The sequence below is a fragment of the Crocodylus siamensis genome, chromosome 6 (assembly GCF_052110815.1).
Source record: "Crocodylus siamensis isolate JL-2025a chromosome 6, ASM5211081v1, whole genome shotgun sequence".
NCBI lineage: Eukaryota > Metazoa > Chordata > Crocodylia > Crocodylidae > Crocodylus > Crocodylus siamensis.
In genome coordinates this window covers 7,032,501-7,038,510 of record NC_143400.1, presented here as the reverse complement: position 1 = coordinate 7,038,510, position 6,010 = coordinate 7,032,501, and positions in this window count along the sequence as shown.

Genomic DNA, 6,010 nt, shown 5'->3' with positions numbered 1-6,010 from the left:
CCCGGCCTGGAGTCAGTGGCGAGGCAGAAATAACCATTTCCCAGCTGTGGCCAAGGCAGACTCAGCGCAGGCCCCAAACAGCCTTGGTGTGGCTGCCCATGTGACCTCCCCGGGTGCTCTGCATGTACATGTCCACACACCCCTTTTGTGCATGCAAGCCTATTGCTCAGGACCCAGCCACCTGGCTGGGAACATGGCATCCAGTGTGGCTGCCTCGGGGCACTTTGAGCACAGCAGGATCACGTCCATCAGGTGCCATGTCCCCAGTGCCAGCCTGCTGCCAGCTGCCCTCACAGATGTGCGCACATCTGGGGCAAGCCAGCTGACACCTGGGTGTGCACGACACCTGCGTGTTCCCCAGCATGATCCCCACATCCCGGCCTGCAGTGTGGACTTGCACTGGAGCCCAGCAGCCTTCACAGGCACATAGGCAGGTGTGTCACGTGTTAAGGGCATAGGAATAGCAATAGGAACACGTGGTGTGCGTGAGGCCTTCCTAGAGCCGACCCTCACATCATTCAGTCTCCTCCACTGGCCAACACCCATCCCAGTCCCTTGGGGAAGCTCTGACGTGGGCGTAGCTGCTTTTTGCCGGCTCCCATGCTGCCTGGACGGGTGGGCACGCCAGGTCTGGCCTGAAGCGGGTGAGTTGATCACTCCTGCTGTAAAGCAAAGTCTTTGCCTCCGGGACCTCCCAAGTGCCAGAACGAGAATCGGCCGGGGGCTGGGCAGCGAGGGGCCATGCATGCGTGTGCTTGTGCACACATGTGTCCTGTGTGTGTTGACGTGGCGTGTTCGGTCTCCATTTCACAGAGGGGAAATTGAGGCCTAGAGTGGAACAAGACATGGTTGCATGGGGGTGCTGGGCCACGGCTATAGTCAGGGCCCCTCGGCCCCCCAGTTCAGGGCTGACTCTTCTGGCTTGGCGGTGGGGGGCGGAGAGGAGGCTTCACATGTTTGTTCCCCTTCATCTGCTCTGTCCCGGAGCCAGAGAGCGTGAAGGCTTGGGGGGGGGGTGTAATTAGGACATGTGGCATTCATTTTGGTGCAGCCCTGGAACGGCGTCGCCGCTTTGATGCTGTTCCTGCAGGAGGAAGGATTCCAAGGCTCCGCAGCCCGCGGTGAAAAGCACCGGTCGCAGCTCCGGTCTGGCTCCAATTACCAGTGTGATGAGTTTGTGGGGCTCAGCTGCATCCTGAGTGTAGTCACGGAGGGCTACATCATGCAGGACCCCCACTCACCCTCTGGCCTGCCCGGCAGCTTGCTCTGGAGCAGCTCTGGGTTGAAACAGCCAAGGGGCCCTGGGCCTGAGCTAGGAGGGGAATGAGGGGCACCAGCAGAGCGGTGCCTGGGTGACCCCAAGCTGAGCTGGCTGGGACTGAAGCTTCTGCAGAGCTGTCTGGGGCTCCTGTCCAGGGCAACGTGCCTGAATAGGAAGCACCGACCCTTGGGCAAAGCCCCCATGAGACCCCCCATAGTCTTGGCCCCTAGTCTTCCCAGCAGGGCCTGCAGACTGGGATGGAACCAGCTCGGGTGTAAACCTTCAGCCCGGAGACCTGGCAGGGGATTCAGCCTTCGCTTCCTCAACCCAAAGCCAGGGCTTGGCTGGAGCCAGACTCCCCGGCCACTGCCTTGGGCTTGCACAGGGGAGATGAATGCTGCTCACAGGGTGCATGGCCCCTGGTAGGCAGCCGTGTCCTTAATACAGGGGGGCCACAGCCACGGCTCTGGAGCTCTGATGCACAGGGTTAGGGACCAAGCCTGGCTGCTGTATTGGTCTGGGGGTAACTATCCAGGCTTCTTCCCTTCACCAGCCATGTGAAGCAGGGAGACTGTCATGGGGCCAGGATGCTCATGGCTGGGGGCTGCAGACGGCTCCAAGTAGAGCAACCACCCCAGGGCATTTCTGGTGTGTGAAGGGGTCTGAGTCGGGGTCCGGACAAGCGGTAGAGCTGCTATGTGGCTTGAGAACACTGAAAGATGCTAGGGATCACACAGGGGCCCATGGCTAATGCGGACCCCTGCGCCCAGCTCCAGGCTCCACAGGCCAGCACATCGTTCCTGGCAATCCCTGCTTTCCCCACTGTGACCACTGCTGCCCACAACGGCCGTGGCACTGCCCTGCCCTGCCCAGCAGCTGTGTAGTCACCTCTCGGGGCTCCCCGCCAGCCCCCATGTCACAGGAGGTGGGTCCGGGGCCAGGCCCAGCTGCTTCCTGACTACGTCCCTCGAGCTGCTTCTAGAGGCAGGGGTCCTAGAGCTGTGAGGGACCCTGGTGCGGCAACCAGGCCTCTCCCAAGTTGATGTTCTCAGGCATCCAGGCTCTTGGGACCCACTTCTGGCAGCAGGGACAGGGTGGCTCCTGCTACAGTAAAGGGCTGAGGTCATGGGAGAGGGGCAGTGGGCTGTGGCATCAGAGGAGCTGGAGGCCTCAGGCTCCCTGTCCCCTGGCACCCAGCTCCGCCTTTCCCCAGCAGCTCTCTGCCCCAGCAATTGCTATAAGCACTTAATGCTGCAGAGACCCCCCCAGCCCTTGCCACAGCTAGTCTCCCAGCAGTCTGCACCCAAAATGTGGTGTGGCTGGAAGTTTCTGAGTAGCACGGCTGGGGGGGGGGGCCTGCTGCACCCGTGGCTGCATCTCAGCTGACCTGGAGGCTCTGGCCATGCTGTCCCATCCCCACAGAGCCCCATCTCCCCTGTGGCTGGGAGCCAGGCAGGTACTTGTGGGGCATGAGGGGGTCAGGACGGAGAAACAATCAGACATTGTGGCCCACAGGGACCTTGCCAGCCCTGCTCCTAAAACACCAGCCCTGTATATCGCTATAATTGCTCGGATGAGAGACTAAGGCGTCTACATGTGCACTTTAATGCGCATTAACCTATTTTAATGCACATTAAAGCATCGCAAAAAAACCCCTTTAATGAGCATTAAAATAAACTAATGCAGCTTTTTCTAGTAACTCACAATGGAGATACTCAGTTGAATGCACTTTAGAAAAAGTGCATTAATGGGCATGTGGACAATCCCTAAGAGCCCCAAGCACCAAAGACTGCACCAGGTTTGGGGAGTGAGACGTGCCCACATCCAAGCTCATCTCCAGCCCACCCCATGAGTCAACCCGGCCAGCCCTGGACTCTGTAGGAGGCTGCCTGAATGTGGCCCAGGGGGATGAGGGCAGTGGGGACCCCCCAGACTGTGGGGCCCAGGCAGTCACGGCTCAGGGTTGCTTCTACCCAGCAGAGATGGGTGAGCTCCCCCCAAGTTGCAGCAGATGCAGCCGCATGGCTGGGTCCCCCTTCCTGCCCCCCTCCCGCCCCTCCTCGTGTGTTGAGTCAGCGCATACTTGCCCTTTGTTTATGGCTCTTGCTTGCATTAAAAAAAATTCCCCCAAATTCATAGCAGCAGCTCACACGCCATGGCCTGGCCCCAGCGTGGCAGGAGGCTGCGGCGTCATCCAGGGAGTGAGAGAAGCCCTGGGCATTCGCCCATGGGAACCCTTGGAGCAGAGACGCTGGCACCACCGTGGGCAGCACTCCTGGCAGGGCTGAGCCAGAGGGTGGGACAAGAGAACCGGGTTGGCCACAGCCCACGGGCACCACTGCAGGACTGGCTGTGAGCAGGGTCCCTGAGCCAGGGCAGGACCTGGGGGCAGGGGCATGGTAGGAACCAGCACCAGGAGAGTGCAGCAGGGAGGGGAACGGAGCAGAGGTGACCACCCTGTTTGCTTTGTCCCACCCTAACCCCATAACCCCATCAGGATCCTTCCCAGGACAGTGGGGAGGAAGGGCAGGGCCCGGAGAGCGCCGGGAGACACTGAGCCCCGGCCGCGGGCTCTGACCAGCCCAAAAGCTGACAGGCCAGGCCCCTGAGGGCCACAAGAGGAGCTGAGGGGTGACTTTTAGATGCACCAGGTGGGCAAAGACATGACCGAAATGGAAACAGAAATGGGGACAGTCACAGAACTGCCGGAAACAACTGCTTGGGACTGACCCCAGAAGATGGCTCTGGTTTGATCTGAGTGCAGGGCGACGGAGAGGGACAAGTCTCCCGGGCGTCTCCCTCCCCGTGTTCTCCGGGGTGGTGGCCAGGGCTGCAGGGAGAGGCTGGGCAAGGGCCGGATCCTTGTCTGCCGCTGAAGGAGTATCTCTGGGCTTCACTGTACCCGTAACCCTGGAGCCTGCCTCCTTCCCCTTCAAGCTGGCTCTATCTCCCCCCGCCTTATCAGGTCCTTTAAGGGCTTCTTATTGAAGCCACAAGTGAGTCCCCTTCCCCGCAGAGACCTGCTGCACGGGGCCCCTTGCTCTCCGCCGGCCTCTTCCCTGCTCAGTTTCTTTAATTGGGCAGCCCTAATGAAGGCACTTGGCTCAATTGCTTCCTTCCTGGCATTCCAGCCTGGCCTGCCATCAGGCGACAGAGCCGATATTGCAACCAGGGTTTTCCCTGGGAGACTTCAAAGCCTGCGGGTGGGCACAAGGTGGGCGCTGGAGCTTGAAGCTGCTGTGCTGCCGGGAGGGGGGTGCAATTTCAGAGCAAACCCAGGAAGGCATCAACCCTCCGGGGGCTGTTTCTGCCTGTGGGTCTTCACAGACCTGCCTCCAGCTCTTTCTGCAGTGGCCGGCATGTCCCCAGACTGCTCCCAGGAGCCCGTGGCTTCCATGCTCATGGCGAGATCCCCCATCGGAAAGCCTTTGCCTTCTGCACCACTTGCAATACCCACGTGCTCTTCCAGGGCAGCCCTCGGTGCAGTGCGTGGCAGCTGCAGCCGAATCGGAGCCTCACTCCTGATAGAGGTGGTGAAAGATGCTCCTAGCTGTGGCCGTGCCCTGAAGGGCCAGGTGCAGAGGATCCAGGAGCACCCCCAGGCTATGCCACCACCTCTGTCTTGTCTGCTTCAAAAATTCAACTTCCCCCCAAGCTGGAGTGAGCATCCCTGGGTGAGGGTGGCAGAGGTGTTGAGAGGCAGCATCACGTGCCCTGTATCGTCATGCTCCGTCCTGGGCCTTCTACCCTTTGCTTTTCTGGCCCAAACCAGTGCCCACCACGGGACCATCTGTGAAGACGCCTGGTTTTTTCTCTAGCTCCAAGGCTTCCAGGAAATGCAGAAGGCCCAGCGCCTTTCTGTAGGACTTGGGCACATGAGACGGTGACAGACCACCCTCCTCCAGGCACTGGGCCGTTCTGTTTCCAATTCCTCGATCCGTGCAATGAGCCTCGCTGCGTTGTGGCTTCCCGGATCAGCCCAGCACGTGCGTGCGCAGTTGTGTGTGCCTCGGGGCACATGTATGACAGAAGCATGTCAGTGCCCACATGTCTGCCTAGGAGATGAGGGCACCCGTGATGTGTGCACCAGGGGCAGCATGGGCGAGCACTGGCTGGAGGCACGCGTGTCTGAGGCACACACGTGTGCTTGCACCCCGAGATGCTGTCTCCATGGGGTGGCATGCACCCCCCACCTTTTCCCCATGAAGCCTTGAAGTTGTCTCCAGATTGCGTGGATCGTGCCGCTTCCTTCCTCTCCCTTAACATCTGATGTGGACGTTTTGGAGCCCAATAAAGCCCATCAACTGGAGGGAACAACCCCCTGCTCCCCGCCCTTCCCCCATCCTCCTCGGAGATCAAACAGCTTCTACTGGGAATAGAATTTCCTCCGACAAAATGAGGAAAATCTGTCGCTCGAGGCCCTCCAGCCAGCCGCTCTCGGCCCTGGGCTCGCGCTCAGCCCGGGTGCAGGTCCCCCTGTGCTGCGTGGGGTGGCAGGACCAGCACACCCAACCCACGGCTGCCCACCGTGCCAGGTGCATGGGCTCACCCAGAAAGGCAGGCAGGAGCAGGGCGCTGGTGCCAGAGTGGGGAAAGCCAGAGCTGGGGGCCTGGCACACAGAGCAGCACCAGTGATGTGGGAGCTCCAGGACCCCTCTGCGGCGCTCAGGAAATGGGCCCCCCAAGCTGGTTCCCAGGCATCCGATTCCAGCCGCGGGGGCTCGGCTCCTTTCATCTGGAGCCAGGAGC